Source organism: Mesitornis unicolor, unplaced genomic scaffold, assembly GCF_000695765.1.
Source record: "Mesitornis unicolor isolate BGI_N332 unplaced genomic scaffold, ASM69576v1 scaffold5811, whole genome shotgun sequence".
Classification (NCBI taxonomy): Eukaryota; Metazoa; Chordata; class Aves; order Mesitornithiformes; family Mesitornithidae; genus Mesitornis; species Mesitornis unicolor.
Genome location: NW_010165741.1, coordinates 1 through 18,954, shown reverse-complemented (window position 1 = coordinate 18,954; position 18,954 = coordinate 1). Strand labels below are relative to the sequence as shown.

Sequence of the window (18,954 nt, the reverse complement as noted above, 5' to 3'; positions counted from 1 at the left end):
AGGGAAAGACTAACACTTCCATAAACCTGCCTATGACTATGCATTAACACAAGTGATGCAGTAGATTTACAAAATAGGTATCTGTGAAGTTCTATGAAGCAGTGTCACCTCAATGATACATCAGGTTGCCTGAAAAAACGACATCTGTTGAAATGTTCAGAAGAGTGGGAGAATGAATTGCATTTGTTTAATGGCTAATGTCGAAGGAAATTCCTGCAAAAGCAACAAGAGTTCACTGTTTTTAGGAAGAATTGGCAGTGAGTCTCATTTTTAGTTTGCCTTGTGCTTTTTTTTTTTAGAAGAGATTCTTGTGACCTTTTCTAACAAGCTCTAACACTTCCATTGTTTGCTGCAGGCCTTTGAAATGTGGCAGAGATAGCCTTGGGCCCAGGGAGGTGCGTTTTGCTAGTTCAGTTCACATTTAACAAAGTTAAAAGCTTTGAAAATTGCAATTCCTCATCTGTGGTTTAAGTTGCTTAATGCTGGCAACCTGCCCAAAACCCTGAACGTCGTGGCAGAAAGCCAGGGATTGTGAACTGGCAGCATCCTGGTAGCTCATCTGAGCTTCCCGTGCAGATTACATGGGACTTCAGTCCACATGTCACCAGGGCAGCTGGAGAAAGGAAGGTGGACACAAGGAAATTACCCATCTTTTGAGAGCCAAAAAATGAGGCCCCCATCCCTGCATGCGACCTGTTCATACTGTTACATAGCAAATATATGTAATCATCAGAGAATGAACTTGGCATTTGCTTCTGCTTAATGGTATGAATTATATAACTTTTCCTGCTTTTTTAATTGAAAACATGTCATTCAAGACAAAGATTATGCGACCTCAGGGAAGAGAAGCTAGATGAGCCTCAGCCAATCCTTCTAAGTAGTTAAATCTGAGGAGGAGCTCGCTATGACTTTTTTTTCATGGCCATACTGACCATCAGGTGAAATTACTTGCACCTAAGTAACCAATTCATTTTGTTGTCTCAGATTTGTTTCTTATTTACCAGCTCATTAACATAATCCTCTTGCTGTTAGCTAATAAATTTAGAGTTCATCAACCTGGTGAGGTAGCTAATCTCACTCCTGAGTGGTACTGTTACTCTCTATTAAGAACATCCACAGGGGGAAGTAGTCATCTTGAAATAAACAGTCTGTCTTGTTTGTAATTAATTCCCTTCAGCAGACAGGCTCTGTGTCCTGTTGCCCAAGTGACAAAATTGTCCAGTAGTTGATGTGTTGTGGCTTGTGGTTCTGAAGGTTTAGAGTTCAGATCCTGAATACTTGGGTTTTTTTATCCTTTTAATCCCCAACGATGAAAACCAAACCAAAATCCTAAAAGACTATGCTAAGAAAAAGTTGCTTCACTACTAGTCAAAGGAAAAGCTGAAAGGAGGCTACCAGATAATTAAAAAAATTACAAAATTAAGTACTTAGCAGTTATGAATTGCCAGAATTAAGGTAGCCTCTCTTACTCTAGCCTCTCCCATCTTTGTGCACTGTGTGCCAGTAGGCTGTATACCTGCATGCATTTCAATTGTATGACTACATACCATGATTTTCTGCCAGACCACTTCCTCAGTGCTCAGAGCAAAAGTAACCAGACCCTGCAATAGAAGAGGCAGCTGTCTGCAGGGCTGCCATTTTATTTTTCATAGGAATTGGAAGGTGTTTAATGAAGCACAGTCTCTTTGTTATGCTGGGTGAACAGCACAGAAAGCCTGGGCAGAGCTCATGACATAGAACTGGTGTGTGACACTGAGCAAGCTATGAATTATTTCAGTCTACAAATGATGTGTCCTTGTCTTTAGCATGACCAGGTCTTAAACTTCGTCTTAACTTGTCCATGGCTGGAAGTTGGTTTTTGGCTATTCTGAGCATTCTTACCTGCCCCTGGAGTGAGGAGGAGTATGGCAGCTTTGGTGTGGTGTTGTGGATTTGTACACCAGATTAACATTAGGTAGCATCTCTGAGGTTTTGTGATAGTTGATTCACTTACTGGCTCAGGCAAGTTATTTAATTGTTTTCCTATTTGTAAAATACTAATTGAGAGTCTTTTTATCTTGTCAATATATTAATTCACCCATTGCAGAGTGCCCTAATAATGTGTAAAGGCTATCATGCCGGAGATCACAGGCAAGTTGAAATGCTGTGTTTGATGCAGCATTTGCATCATACTGCTTAAATGAAGCTGAGTACCATACAATGTAAGTTAAGGATAAGAAATAATGAGCAACATCTTTTCGCCTTGAGCAGTGAGATAGGCACAGTGTGAGAAGAAATGGGTGGCGATGATTAGAATGAAAAATACCATCATCATGTTTGTGGGGTTGGACAAGTAAAAGTTACATGGATGAAACTCAAGCACAAGAGACTTGCTAAACCTTACAGGCTGGGACCAGAAGTGACAACGTGTTGAAGCACAACCATTGTGAATATGATTCAGCCACATCCAGCAAAAAATGTGTAAGTTTAAACATGAGTCAGTGAGGGAAGTGGCAGATAGTAGGAAGCTGTGGCTGTCTAGGAAAAGGGAATACAGTCGTGAGGTCTCGTGATGTATGTGCTTCTTGATGGCAGGCGTTATCTTCATCAGTTCTCCCTTGGGTTGGAACTATTCAGTTAAACACAGCATCATACAGCTTATGACATGGGACCACATTGTCTGTCCCCCTCCAACTAATAACGTGAAAACATACTGGCAGCACAAGGTGGATTAAACCTTGCAGTAAACTGTTCCATTCCCCGGCATGTCACTCCTCTCAGTAGTGCTGCGAGCAAGCTCCTTTTGCAAATGAGCGTGATTGGGAAAGCTGCAGAGAGGGAGAACAGAATATCCAGGTGACTTTGCTTGCTTGCTTTTTCTTCCCAGATTGAGAGGGTCCACCATTCTTCTTGTCTAGAAAGTTACCCTGGCTTTTTAGGTAGCATGTACATACTCTAGCTGCTTTTCTTTCTTTTCCCAAGCATAGTTGGGAAAAGCTTTTTCCAGCCTCGTGGTCACCAAAATATGTAACAGGCAACTTAAAACCTTTAGAATGAAATAGTTTCAGCTACTTGACCAACAGCTAACTTGAGGCATGTCCCAAGGATTTCAGCTTCCTCCTTATCTTGCCAGGTTCAAACATTGGAGCATCATGTCTGCTTAGGCAGATGTCTAAATGATACTGTTGTGATTGAACATGGACTGGTTTGGTTGTGCCAAAATTAGGTCTGTAAAATGATAAGCAATAAAAGCTTATGCCTAAGCCTTCTAACATAGAAGTTTATGTTTCATTGCATATCCACATTAGCTGTAGGTATGATCAAAAGAGTGAGGAAAGCAAAGTTTAAAGATGTCTGATGCCGGAGAAACCTGGAGGTTATCTAAGTACTTGCTTTTATTCGTACGAAGGAAACGAATTCAGTGGATCTATAACCCATAACAGGAAGCTGGATTTTAAGATCTCTTTAGTTTATGGACAGTAGGGACTAGAGATGTTTTTTGTAATCATACACCATGCCATGCTAACAGAGAGCATCACAGTTAAAGAATGTACCCCTAGACTGATCACTTTATGTATCAAAGTAACAGGATAGCAGAATTCCTAACATTTCTTCAGGAAATTTGTATTTTCTAATACTTCCATGTACCTTTCTTACCAGAAGCAAACAACAATGCCACTTCTGTTTTGTTGTGTCACTGAAGCCATCATAATGTCATGGTGACCGGATACTTAAAAAATAACTAACTAGCCTAAATAAAGAACATCTCAGCACAGCTGGCTCATGAAGATGTTTTTTTTCCATTCTTGGAATAAAACAGAAAGTTTTATTCTGTCTTTGCAGACCCGATTCCCATATTCTGTTTCGGTCCTGATACTAGTTGAAAATCAGCTTTTTACTTATGCCTGGACTATTCAGCAGCCCAGAATAAACAAAACTGAATGGATGTTGGATACATACAGACTTTGCCAAAGCATAAATTCTATTAAATGGGCCATATTCAATTTAGAATACTCCTGGGCTGAGCAATTCCTATGGGTAGATCCCAGTGTTGTTTAAAAATTAAAATCCTAGATTATCATCTTGATTATATAAAATTATCTATTTCACTGAGGTATATTGAGGCATCTTGTTTATATGGACAGCATTGTAGAAGTGAGGGAAAATCTCATTTATTTTTCTCAGTCAGGTAAGTAAGAGACTGTTGCCTGTACTTGCTTCTGGAGCAACATAACTTGTTTGTAGGCCTTTCAGCCCTATCTCAATCTCAGCTTCCTCTCCTCCTCCAGTTAATTACCTTTTCTAGACTGTTCTCTCAACTCCTTTCCTCTTTAGGGAGTTGTGTTCATTAATATAAATATAAATATAATAGAAAGCTCAGACTACGTAAGTCTTCGATGTAGATTCCCACAGCTATTACATACTACTTTTTCTTACTCTTCTCAACATCTTCCAACCTTCAACACTACCTCTTGCTCTTTTCAAACTCCTCCACCTCCCTACAACATGTCAACAAGCCTTTGAGAGCTGCTTAGACTGAGCCTCTACAAATCTTCACTGTGGCTGCTCCCCGTGTCTCAAATGAGGGTTTGGTTCATAGCCTCATGTTCCCATTACCAGTTCCCATCTTGATTTTCTTCTCCTGAACACTGGCCTACCTGTGTCAGAGATGCAACTCAACCCCCGCTTTGTGACCCATCAGTGCACCTGGTGCTGTGTTCCTGAGAGCGGCAAAACAGTTATTTAAATATTTTGAAATGTAGGGATGCAGCCTGATTTTTAAAGCTGTGGTCCTCTTGTTAATGTAGAGTAATGGTCTGGTGGGATAATTTTCCAACAGGAAAAATGCATACACTGCAAAATGTATTAATTAAGCTTCCAAAATGTGTAAAAGAAGAATTAAGAGGCTTCAGTGCTTCTGTTGACTGTGAAACAGAGATATCCTGAAGCTAGTGCTGACTCCAGCTGATAAATCCACCCGCGTGATGCTGCATCTAGATCTGAACTAGCATGCAAAGGACCATCTCTGGTACCTCTGCCCTCACTGTGCAGTTATTCCACAGCTGGATAAAAATCAGTTGAATTAGATTCAGTAACCTGTTGATCAGCAAGCAGATGTGGCAATCTGTTGTGGATATCTAATTCTTTTAGTAACACCTCCAAATGAGTTCTCAGGGATTTTGGCTTTTGAACTCAAAAAGCCAAGTCATGACAGCTGTGTAGTTTAGAATTGTATAGATAGTGCTTAAAAGAATTGTGTAAGAAAAAGCTAATTAGATTTTCATTTCATTTGATGAGTTCCTACCATTCTTAGTGCAAATATATGCTAGAAATAGGCACTTGGTAGTAATTGTGTTTGCATGGAACCCTGTAACTAATATGTATAACCTGAAGGTATCAAAAGAAAATGTTTTTCATAATGATGCCTCACCAAAAAAAAAATCAAAATGAACATTTGTTAACCCTTCTGAAGGGATGTGAAGTGCTCATGCACAATTCTGGCCTTACTCATATATCTCCAGTGTCTCTTGAGTTGAATGCTTTTGTTGTGGATGAAATTATGAAAGCTTTGACTCAGGTGATGACTAAGAGCATAACATCATAATGTTAACTTCACCTTTATCCAAAAAATCTGGAGTACTAAGTCAGGAAAGAAAGCCATATATAATTTCTGTTTTATCAGCTAGAGCAGAGAAAATTGTGTAAGTACATTATGCACATCCCAAATCTTGCATATTCTTGATAAAATACTTTTAAAAAATGTAACATAAACAGAAGGACAAACATGAGGAAAAAGCTTCACCTTAAGCATAGATTTTCAAGGAATTGTAATATGTATTTTTAAAAATTGAAAATTTGTAAATGAAGTGCAAAATTCTGCTAAATTTATTGATTTAATAGCTTTAGACGTCCTTTTGTAAAACCTAGTTTTAAAATCAATTGCATCTTCAGTTTGTTCACAGAATCACAGAATATTAGGAGTTGGAAGGGACCTCGAAAGATCATCCAGTCCAACCTCCCTGCCAGAGCAGGATCACCTAGAGTAGGTCACACAGGAAGGCGTCCAGGTGGGTTTTGAATGTCTCCAGAGAAGGAGACTCCACAACCTCTCTGGGCAGCCTGTTCCAGTGCTCCGTAACCCTCACAGTAAAAAAGTTTTTCCTCATGTTCAGATTGAACCTCCTATGCTCCAGCTTGCACCCATTGCCCCTTGTCCTGTCATTGGCTATCACTGAGAAAAACCTGGCTCCTTTCTCCTGACACTCACCCTTTACATATTTATAAACATGAATTAGATCACCCCTCAGTCTCCTCTTCTCCAAGCTAAAGAGACCCGGCTCCCTCAGCCGGTCCTCATAAGGGAGATGCTCCACTCCCTCAATCATCTTTGTGGCTCTGCGCTGGACTCTTTCAAGCAATTCCCTGTCCTCCTTGAACTGAGGGGCCCAGAAGTGGACGCAAATTTCCAGATGCAGTCTCACCAGGGCAGAGTAGAGGGGAAGGAGAACCTCTCTCAACCTACTAACCATCAGGGGTGCTTCTGATACACCCCAGGATGCCATTGGTCTTCTTGGCCACAAAGGCACATTGCTGGCTCATGGTCATCCTGCTGTCCACCAGCACCCCCAGGTCCTTTTCTGCCTGGCAGCTTTCCAGCCACTCGTCCCCAAGCCTGTAGCGCTGCATGGGGTTATTGCGACTGAAGTGCAGGACCAGGCACTTGGCCTCGTTGAACCTCATACAATTGGCCTCAGCCCATTGATCCAGCCTATCCAGGTCCCTCTGCAGAGCCTTCCTACCCTCAGGCAGATCAGCACTCCCTCCCAACTTAGTGTCATCTGCAAACTTGCTGAGGGAGGACTCAATCCCCTCATCTAGATCACTGATAATGATGTTAAACAGGACTGGCCCCAAAACAAAGCCCTGGGGAACACTGCTTGTGACTGGTCGCCAACTAGATTTAGCTGCCTGCATTCACCACAGCTCTCTGTGCTCGGCCATTCAGGCAGTTTTTGACCCAACAAAGCGTATGCCTGTCCAAGCCATGCCCAGCCAGCTTCTCCAGGAGGATGCTGTGGGAGACGGTGTCAAAGGCCTTACTAAAGTCCAGATAGTCAATGTCCACAGCCGAAAGGATCATCCACTAAGCAGGTCACCTTGTCATAAAAGGAGATTAGATTAGTGAAGCACCTGCCCTTCCTGAACCCATGCTGACTGGGCCTGATGGCTTGGTTGTCCTGCATGTGCCGTGTGATGGCATTCAGGATGCCTAGCACCGAGGTCAGACCCGCAGTTCTTCCTTCTGGCCCTTCGTGTAGATGGGCGTCACATTTGCAAGCCTCCAGTCAACTGCGACCTCCCCAGTTAGCCAGGACTGTTGGTAAATGATGGAAAGTGTCTTGGCAAGCACTTCTGGCAGCTCCCTCAGGGCCCTGGGGTTGTTAGTTGTGTAATTAAGACATTTGAATGGCAATATTGCCTCAGGCCATTTTGGAGTTAACCAGAAAGTATTTAGGTGGTGACTGTAACATTTAACATTTCTGTAGAGTTTCAGCAACAAGTATTCAAACTGTAAAGTTGACACTTATATCTGGCAAGTAGTGCTCTATGGGAAGTAGCTCTGTGCTTCAAAAATTTCCAGTTTTCACATCTTTATAGTGCTAATTTATTTATTTCCTGTCAGTATTATTTCCATATATATGATTTAGATAGTAAATATATTTTAAGTAATGTAGTACCTTAAATTTGGGGTCAGTCATTAGGTACTGGTTTTTGCTCCAAGTGGCAAAAAAAAAACAAAACAGGAGAAAAACCTGATCTTAGTTATATCACTCTAAATGTGGAGTAACTGGCAGCTTCAAAGCAGTGTTGTTTCTCTGATTAAAATCTGGTGCATGTTGAAGAAAGTTTATCATTTATTGCTGTTTTTTCTTCCCTATTTTGTATATCCCTGTTAAGATGTTAATTCAATGTATTTAGAGATATTCGTCTCGTCATAAACAGATTTGTTCGTGGTGATGAGAATCATTGACAGGATTAAAAAAAACAAACAACAAAGCTAAAGTACTTTTTAACAAGCTATTTTGTACATATGATCCGGTATTAAAATCTCAGCAAGGTATGTATCTTGCACTTTCTAAATGAGTTGGCAGTGCTTCTATCTGATGATGAGGTAGGTGTGTTTCTAAAACAACTTTTTAGGGCTAACTGTCATGGTGAATGAAAAATTACTTTCCTGGTTCTGTGCATTTTTTTCCCCAGAAGGAGTGAAATCATAAATCACTTGGTAGCTAGCAGTTAATTGCTTAGCACTGACATACTTTAGTCAAGTGGGGGCATCATTGGTCTTTCACAAATAGGTAATATGGCCAAAAGGATTTACTTGTTAAATTTAAGTGGCTGTGATACAGTAAATTACTTGCTCTATTTTTGTCTTAATTTGGGAACTCTCTAGCTATAAGGTGCATAAACAGCGTGTTTGTTGTGTATATAAGCTTTTAATTATATTACATTGAAAAAATAAGTGGGGTCAGTTCTTACCGTATAATTCAGATTTTGGATTTATGACAGTCAAATTCTATACATTTCATTACATCTAATAAGTTTTTAAAGTGGCAAAATTTTTCTAGTGAAATGAATGCATATTTCTTGAAAACATAAGCTGCAATCAGTTAGTTCTCTGCTGAATTTGAGAAATGGGACAGTCTGACAAATCCACAAAATGTTATATTCCATTTTAATGCTTAGTTTGTGCTAACAAAAGTCTTACTAAATGTGTCAAAATAACCTTTTAGGAAATGGTCATTATTAGCTAATGATACTTGATAGAAACTACCCTCAGATAATGATTTATGGCCAAAATTTCTTTTCCACCTAGGAAAACTAAAGCCTGGAAGAGGAAGCTTTTGGTGTATGATTGGAAGCCGCTGATAATAAACACCGTGCTGTAGCTTCCTTTATGCAATTGCGCACTTAAACAAGAAGAGTGCAGCCAAAAACTTTATGCTGGAGCATATATGCAATGAATGCATTAATTACACATCGCAAATGCAGCGACTTTGATCCCTGTGCTGCATAGATCACAACTTGTGGTAAACTGTGCCCCTGCTATGCCTGGCTTGTGATCCAGTTGCAGTGTTATCTTCATTAAAAGTGAAAGTGCTCATGGGGATGCTTTTCCATGTCTGCATTTTGGGAAATCTTTTCAAGGGTGTGTGTCATGGGCTGTGCAGAACTATGCCTTAAGTGTTTAAGCACAGTGTTTCCACTGGTACAATTCTTGGCCTGTTTTCCTATGTAGATCTGGAATCCTGTACATCTACATCCTTTGGAGACAAGTGCCAAGGGCGACGACTGGAGATAATAACTTGCGATTTGTGTCTTTTGCAAGTTACAGTCATTGTAAACTGACAGCTGTGAAGGACCTAAACTCACATCAAAGGATACGGATCATCTAGTTAGGTCAATTAATGTTAATTCTCATCTTCCATTAAATTCTTTTATCTTCTCTTTTTTCTTTTCTTTTCTTTTTTTTTTTCCCCAGCCAAGCCCAATACCAAGTCCTGTTTTGGGGAGAAAGCCAAACGCTAGTCAGTCACTGCTTGTGTGGTGCAAAGAAGTTACAAAAAACTATAGGGGAGTGAAAATCACCAATTTTACTACATCGTGGAGAAACGGTTTATCCTTTTGTGCAATATTACATCACTTTAGACCAGACCTAATGTAAGTTGCATACTCTCTGTATACATAAACTAACTGTCCTAGAAATATGTAACATTTAAGTTTACTTAAAAAGCAAATCCCTGTTTGCTTCAGGTGTTGAACTGTTTTCATCCCTTTCTTTCAAGCAAGGAACCATCCTTACTAAGAAGATGGCTTTATGAATGCTCAAACTTTATGACCTCTTTGCTCTCCCTTGTTACATAAACTATTGTTTCTCCCCTTTCTGTGTTTTGGTTTTCTTCTCCTTAATCTTATACAAAGAACTGACTTTGAGATGATTATGAAAATTGTGCCGGTGTTGAAATGAGATGAGAGGAATAAGCCTGTAGCTCTTTGTACACTGACAAGGATGGATTACCTCCTGGTAAATTTGGTTGTCAAGGCCGGCCTCTAGTCCCTGCCTTAACTTCTTTTTTAGATGGAAAGCTTCAGGCAATGAAACATGTAATCGGTGTTTGTTTATTTATTTATTTATTTATTCCTTTAATTTTCCACACTATTAGTTTTGTTGATTGAATTGCTGTGAAATTGCTAGTTACTGTATGATATTATTGTATGTCAAATTTTTAGATTCAGTTTGTTTTAAAACTGCTGCTTTTATCAAATACTGTACATACCCACTGTGCCATTTTCCCCCTCAGTGACTACAAGTCCCTGAATCCTCAAGATATTAAAGAGAACAACAAAAAGGTAAGAACTGCCAGGAAAAAAAAAGACATAGCTTCAATTTTGGCTTCACTGCAGGTTTTTATTAATTTTGGGAAAGTGCGGTTGTTTTGTAAGGTCATAACTGTGGCTCACAGAAGGTATTCAACCTCCTGCAGTTCAAATTGGATGCATTATTGACTCTAGTTTGTCATGGGCTTTAACATTCACAACAAGTGCAAGGCTGGCATTAGAGTTTAATATTTGTATGGCCTACAGTTAAATGTGAAAGCAGAGGAAAGAACTGGCCAGCCTTCTGTGATCACTCCTCTGATTAAAAAACGTAATTAAAAATTTAAAAACGTCACTGCTCGTGGATTGTCATAAGCAAGACTTCTCTTTTGGTTGCTTTAATGGGGCTCTGTGCATCAGTCACAGTTGATGTTGCTTTGATGGTGATTTTCATATTTTTAAAGAAGAAATTTTGCACCTACTTTTATTCTTCATCTGCTGAGTGAAGTGGTGTGTGTAGAAACTGAATTTTTCTGCATCACAAAGTTTAGGGTAAAAACTGTTGAGAAGACGCTTTTGAAATAAATAAAAAAATTAGCAAAATAGCTTATAGCGTTTTGCTGGACAGCTGTTTTAAACCACTCTTTGTACCTTTGTGATGCAAAGATGTAAAAAGTTTCTCTGGAACATACAGGAACTCAGTTTGGGAATCACTGGAAGACTTTTTATTTCTGCTTACTGCTTTAGACATGTTACAAACTTCAGTTGAGCCCTAGGGATATGTTTAGAAATGATAATTTTCATGTGAGTCACTGATAATAAAATTGGTCCTGAAGATCATCTGATTTTTTTTTTTAAGTGGCTGCCTTCTCAATGCTGTGATTTTATTTCTATACTGCTTTAAAAGCACTGAATTCCATTGGGACGAAGGTATACAAATATACTTTGAATAAATTTATTAGGTTTAATATTATATAGGAAATATATCAAAAGAATATTAAATTGTAGAGATGTGGAATTTCTGAAAGTGCTTTATTAGAATTCATGTGTTTGGAGCAATTATATTTTAATGCAACTGCACACTTATGTGTTAGCCAGAGAGTTAGAATAGTCTTTAAAACAGTCTTCATAATAGTACTTATGTATTATAAATTATGAAATATCTTCAAGCTGCTGTTGTCTAATGAGTGATTTGGCCAATTATATGTTTTTTCAGAATAATACAGGGTCTTATGATCACCTAAGTGGTTTATCTGTAACATCACAGTGTTTTCTGTGACCGTATGTTTTTGTACTTCAAATTTTGTTGAGTGTCCAGGCTAATTAAGATGGATTGTAAAAAGGAAAGAATAGATTATTAATTAAAAATGTTAGCAGTACAATCAGTCATCTTTTCTTTATGAAACTGTGATGGCAAACAGTGAACTTTTTAGCCCGTCTCTCTAGCAGGATATAGTTCCCAGGACTGAAGAAGTAATGATTGTTGTTATTGTGCAGTTTTTTTCTTTCATCACTTTGCAAGCCCTCGCCTGACAGCTACATTGAGTATCTCAGTTGCTTCCTGCAGATTTGTTTCCTGGTCTCACACAGTTCTGCCTGATAACCCCGCATGCCCTTGGTTGGAGTGAATGCAGCACTGGCAACAATGGCTGCCTATAAATTCCATGCAGATATGTAACACATTTGACAATGATTCCTCCTAACCAATTAAAATAACATCTATGGATGAATAGGACAATTTTCTTTGTCTGAAGCATCTGTCCTCCACCCCCCGCCCCCGGGAAAGGAGGTAAGAGGTGACTGTGGCCATAGATTAAAGATTAGCCTGTAAGAGTATATCTTTTAGAAGTGTGTGGCCTCGTTTGTATTTTAATAATAAATTTTGAAAAAAGAAGAAATCTTAAGAGACAGCTATTTCAGTGCAATTACTGTGTATAATTACAGGTTGAAATGCACTGTTACAAAAAGCACATCATTGGAGCTTCTTTATAACACACACTAGTCATTTGCGGAATCGGGACTGCCCCTGATGCTGAATAAAAAAGGGTTATTTACCTATGACATCCGATCTTGGCCAATATGTCAGTGTGTTACATAGTTGGGAAATGGTTGGAATACTGCCTGTGGTGCTTGTGCTGATGGATCCCAATTGATGTCTGTCAATCAGCTTGTCAGTAAATTTAAAAAGAAAAGAAAAAAACCACCACCAACAAAAAAGCAGCTTCTCTCTAAAAAAAAAATCCAAAGCAAAAAGCCTTCATCAGGACATAGGTAAATAGGTTTAGTGTCCCAAATATACATATGTGTGTGTGTGTGTATGCTTGTATTACAACAATATAATTATATCAAAATGATTATCCTGTTACATGAGGATCAGTGCGGCCAAGTCAGATATGGTGATGCACCCTCTGAGCCCTTCCCAATAACCAATGGTGTGAAACAAGGTTGTGTTCTCACACCAACTCTGTTCACAGTCTTCTTCAGCATGATGCTCCAAAGGGCCACGGCAGACCTCGATGAAGATAACGGCATTTACATCCGATGTTGTACTGATGGGAGCCTGTTCAACCTGAGGCGACTGAAGGCCCACACTAAGACCCTAAATCACCTTGTCCACGAGCTGCTTTTTGCTGACGATGCCACCCTCGTTGCTCATACAGAAGCAGCTCTGCAGCGCTTAACATCCTGCTTTGCAGAGGCTGCTGAGCTTCTTGGGCTGGAAGTCAGCTTGAAGAAGACAGAAGTTCTTTACCAACCTGCACCTCAGGAAGTCTTCCATCATCCCCACTTCACCATAGGAAAATCAGAGCTTAAGTCAGTCCAGCAGTTCAGCTATCTAGGAAGTATCATTTCCTCAGATGGTAAGATTGACAGAGAGATAGACAACAGGTTAGCAAAGGCATATAGAGCTTTCAGAAAACTCCATCAAAGAGTCTGGTGCAATAAACACCTCAAGAAAAGTACAAAGGTTAGTGTCTACAGAGCCATTGCACTGTATACTATTTTATATGGGTCTGAATCATGAGTCATCTACCGCCACCACCTGCGACTCCTCAAACGCTTCCATCAGCGCTGCCTCCATACAATCCTAAACATCCACTGGACTGACTATGTGACTAACGTCACTGTCCTTGAACAGGCAGGGGTCACCAGCATTGAGGCCATGCTGCTGAGGACGCAGCTGCGCTGGGCAGGGCACGTCTCCAGAATGAAGGATCACCGCCTTCCTAAGATGATGAACTCGCCGCCAGCTGCTGCAAGAGAGGAGCCCCAAAGAGGAGAAACAAGGACTCCCTGAAACAACACCTCAGTTTTGGCCACATTGACTACCATCAGCGGTCCACTCTGGCCTCTAATCCGGAGACATGGAGACGCACCATTCATGATGCTGCTGCCTCCTTTGAGAACGCACGTAGAATCAGTCTTGAGGAGAAAAGACAAGGCAGAAAAAACCGCGCCTTGCCTATACCACCTAAGGAGACTTTCTGCTGTGCCTTTTGCAGCTGGACTTGCCTATCCCACATCGGCCTTTTTAGCCATCAGTGCGTTTGCAGCAAGCGTGGGTAGTGTCCTTCCCTTATCTTCATTCGCGAAGCCTAGCCATGATGATGATGATAATGATATCTCTAAAATATACCCCCCAAAACCCCAAAATCCTCTAGATTACAGTAGCATCCATCAGAATTCAGATATAATTTTTGTGCATGGTGCTCATTGCAAATTCAAATTTCTGTCAGGTACAAAAGAAGAAACCAGAATGATCTTTGATAAAATTAAAAACACTACCAGAATACTTTCCCAGCTAATCCAAAGAGTTGTGGTTCTACTTAAATCACATATATATATAACTATCCATATAGCCTTCCCAATAATGTTTACTAATTTTATTTACTATGTGCATTTGATTATTAGTAAATAATAATGAAAAATATGTTAAAATTACAGCATACTGGCAGTATGGTGCCTTATCAAAAAGAGACATTTTTCATATTGTTAATAACATGTCCTGTACTTAAAAAATGTAAGCTACTAAACTACACTTGGCTGGAGCTTGGAGGGGATGAAAGGACGAGACGTGGAAGGGTACAGCAGTATGTTTCTACTAATGAACTTCTGGTTTTAATTACTTTATTGTTTAGAGCAGCTTATTTCATTTGAGGGATTATTGTGTGGAAATAGTAATATATCTTCCGGATGTTCAATTGGCACTTTCAATTTTTGTGATGCTTTTTTTTTCTTTTTTCAGTTTTTCACCATTTCTGCTAAATTCCTCAATGCATTTGAACTGGAGTGATTGTCTTGACAAAATACTCAATTTCATAAGGAATGAATCCTTTTAAAATATACACTTAAACAGAGGAATTCAGAATTACAGGGACAGAATTGAGTCAAAATGAAAAAAAAATCCTTACATTTAAGCTGGCAGTCATATGTTTGTAACAGGCATACTGTTTGATTCCACAAAATCATGAGCACCTATTTAATTGTGTGTGTAGGAGTTGCTTGTTGACCTTGGCAGGATCATGCAGGAGCATAGTTAAACATGCATATAAACATTTGCAAAATCCAGGTTTAGTTATACCTCTGTTTTACAAAAAGTAATTTGACTTGGAAAATTTACTCAATACCCATGTTACAAACTAGTTACAAACTAGAAACACTAGGCAATTATAAAGATACTGGAATATCAAGAAGCTCCCAGCTTTTCTAACAGTGAAGTAGAACCCATCACACATTGCTGTATGGACACATACAGAAATATGATTGCTATTTATATAGATTTATAGTAAAACATTTGTGTGCCAGTCTAGATATCTATTGTACTTTAAAAGCAGAGAAGCAAGTATGTATATTGTCCAGAATGAGAAAGAGAGAGGGTGGGAAATAAGTATCTGGCATCGGTGGAAGGGGTGAAAGGTTCAGTCTCAAGCATTGCCAGAAGAACCAAGCAGACAGTAAAAAGTGATTGCAGCTGTATCAAAAATCTGTCATTCTAAATTCAATACTTCTGCTGTAGTGTTATCCATTCTAAACAAGTGCCTTTCCTAACAGCTTTGAAACAACACTGTCCCCACCTTCATCTTACAGACCCTGGGAGATATTCCTAGGATTTAGTTTTATTAGCATATAAATAAGAAATCAAGAGTATAAAAGAGTTCAGGTCAAGTCATGTCTATGGGCTTTGGCTGCCGTGGACTGCTAAGCCCATCCTTAGGTCCTTTCATTCTTCACATGGTAACTCCTACTACCTTCAGTGTGGGGTAACAGGTTATTTATGCCTCTGAATCAGCACTGACCCACTTAATCAAACAACAAATGCTGGTGTTACCTTTGGTCCACAGAACAACACAGCTGGCTTCCTACACTTTCATACCCAGCCTGCTTTCTGCTGGCATAGTATTCATCATTCCCAGGACCTGCCATGGCTTAGGCTGCCCACCCAAATCTCTGCACTGCTCTCCTTTAACTCTCCTTTCTCTGTGCTCCTCATCTATTCAGTTCCACTTCTGTTGTCTCCGTCTCCTCCATATCCAACCTGATCCTGCTTCTCCAGCTCTGTGTCCCAACACCAGATCAATGACAGCTGTCTGTCTTTTACCATCCAAGTTTTTTCCATTCCCTCCCACCTATCATTTTGCTGCTATTCTGCTCTGTCTGGAGCTTTGCATCAGCAAATACAACATTTATGTTTTCCACAGCTACTACTATGCTAAGCACACTTCTGCTTTTATAAATGGCATAACAATTTCTCATCATAAACATTCCCAAGAAATGATACCCCGCAAAGACCAGCAATGATTTTATGCTGAGTCATTTTGCACAGGAAGAGCCAGAAGGGCTTAAAAATAGATTATTCAGATAATTTCTATGTCTAGATAAACTCTCAGAATCATTTGTTAGAGAGATATAAAAATTACTTCACCAAAAATGCTTTGGCATGTTATACCTGAGCATGAGAAAGCAGCATACAAAATTTCAGGAAGATAAATTCCAGCTCTCAGAAGCAGAGTCAGAAAAGTGACTGAAATGAAAACCATTTCATCCTTAAGTAAGGAATAACTCCAGCACATTGTAATGGGAATAAGAGAGCCTTCTTTTTCTCTGGGAAGTAAAATAGCCAGGTCTGCCAGGAGCCAGCCAGGCCAGATCCATGTTCTAATTCACCATTGAACATTTAGCAGTATAAAAATCAAGAGGAGTAAAATAAATACATAATTGATTTCTCTTTTCTTTCTTTCTTCTACCCTTCTAAAACTAAATAAATAAAGGAAATAGTGTAAAACTAGGGTAGAGTTGAAGCCAGCAATGTGTGCTATTGCATCCTTATGAAAGGACAGGTTGTTGTCCATGTCTTAAATTTAGCATCTGTTTTTGCTCAAAATGGTGTAGGAACAACTGTGAACATTTTAGACCCCTTCAGAAGAGGGTGAAAAGGAGCTGCAGAATTACTGGAGGAGAAGTTCGAGTGCTTTAACTGAGTGCATCTACACTAACAGGAGGCCTTTTTAAAGGCTTCCTTGAAACACAATATTGTCTTCTAGGGTTAATCCAGGATAGTAATAATTAATTGTAAATTGAGAAACGCCTTTAATTCTTCAAAACTAGAAAAACCTGATGCACCAACCCCACTCATTTAAAGGGCTAGCAAAAAGAAGACAATGTCACCTCACAAAGTGGGAGGCTCACAAACTGTTCAGCTTCTAGAAATAGAAGTTAAGTGGGAATGAAATTCACTCTCTCTTTCATATAAATTTAGCATCAACAAATATTTTTAAAATGCATTTGTTTGCTGGATTAATGTGATTTATGTCTTGTATCAAGTAATCTGTGATGGTGTTCTTTTTGGCTGTCTGGACATAGTTTTTCATCAGCACAAATCACTGCAATTACACAACCAGTAGAAGGGAGAAGGTTGATCACCAGTGATAAAGCTCAAGATGGATTAGTGTTGTGTTTCTTATATCTTTGTTCCTTATCTTAAAAAGCCTTCCTTAGTTGCTTTTTTCTGGACCAACTCTCACACTTTTTTTTATTTGCTTGTTTCCTGCTACGTGGGTGAGAACCATTTAAGATATTAGTAGAGTTTCTTAGTGCAAACAGAAGGGCTTTTAAGTTGCAGTTTCATGAACATCTTTTTATTCATGCAAGTGGCATCATTTTGAGTAACCAAATATTTTATTACAGTATGGTACTATGTGTAAAAATATGTAAAACTATGCAACTTGAGTGTCTTTATTGGTCATATTCTCTTGATTTGCATTACTTTGAAGATACCCTGGGAGATACCTAGAATCCATCGGGAAAAATCGGTGAGTTTAGATTGGATTGTGCAACAAAAACCGGTAACTACTGTAACGAAGCCAAAACAATAATAGGTAATAGAGTTGAACCCATACTTTACCTGTAATATTGGCTATGTCTTATGCTTGCTTATTTTGATTGAAACTTTCACCTGCATTCTTGAAGTGTTGTATGTGAGAAACTGCCGCATTGTAATCCTTATTTTGTCTGTTTTTAAAGGCATACGATGGGTTTGCCAGTTTAGGAATATCTCGATTGCTGGAACCTTCTGACATGGTTTTATTAGCGATACCTGACAAACTGACTGTTATGACCTATCTCTATCAAATAAGGGCTCATTTCTGTGGCCAAGAATTAAACGTGGTTCAAATAGAGGAGAACAGTAGTAAAAGCACATATAAAGTGGGTAACTATGAAACAGACACAAACAGCTCTGTTGACCAGGAAAAATTCTACGCAGAGCTGAACGACCTGAACCGGGAGCCCGAGCTGCGTCCGCCAGACAGCGCTTTGGCAGACTTTGCTTCTCAGGATGACTCCGTATTTGTAAATGACAGTGGTGTTGGCGAATCTGAGAGTGAGCATCAGACTCCTGATGACCATTTAAGCCCAAGCACAGCTTCCCCTTCTTCTCGCAGGACTCGAAGTGACACGGATCCACAAAAATCCCAGCAGAGCTCTGGAAGGACTTCCACATCTGAAGACATTGTGAAGTGTTGCAGTACAGATACAACACAAGCACAGCCTACGTTGGGCAGGAAGAAGTTGCTGATAACTGACACATTAGACTTGAGTGACTTGGCACATGTCAGTGATCAAAAAGAGGACATGTTTCCCACAGTTGCTTTTGAAGATAACAAGAAGAGACACCAGAGCTCAGACATTACCACTGGTTTCTTAGAGCAAGAAAAGCTGGGACGTATAGGATCCACAGAGAGCACAAGAGCAGATCCTGCTTCACCTGTCACAAAGCCAAGTTTATCTCCTACTTCTAAGCTTGGATACTCGTATAATAAGGATACAGACCTTGCAAAGAAACCACATGCTTCTCCGAGGCAAACAGAATCTGATTCTGACAGCGAAGCGAGAATGGCTTTAAATCATGGAGACCAAACTGCAAAAACAGCCCAGGTAAGAAATTTAAACTTTCTGTATGCCTGTGAGTAAGGATGGAGATGCTCTTTAAGTTCTTTCTCCGTGCTTGTCATTTAGACGGTATCTTCAGTATAAATGGCGAGGTGGGGTGTGTATTTTTATTATTTTTTTTAAATTTTATTAAAAAAATTAAAGAAT

The 18,954-nt window shown here is 39.4% G+C and overlaps 1 pseudogene; it reads left to right on the top strand.

The window, feature by feature from the left end:
• The first annotated feature begins 9,511 nt into the window (after positions 1 to 9,511).
• On the top strand, positions 9,512 to 18,792 carry LOC104548657 (annotated as a pseudogene).
• Positions 18,793 to 18,954: the final 162 nt, after the last annotated feature.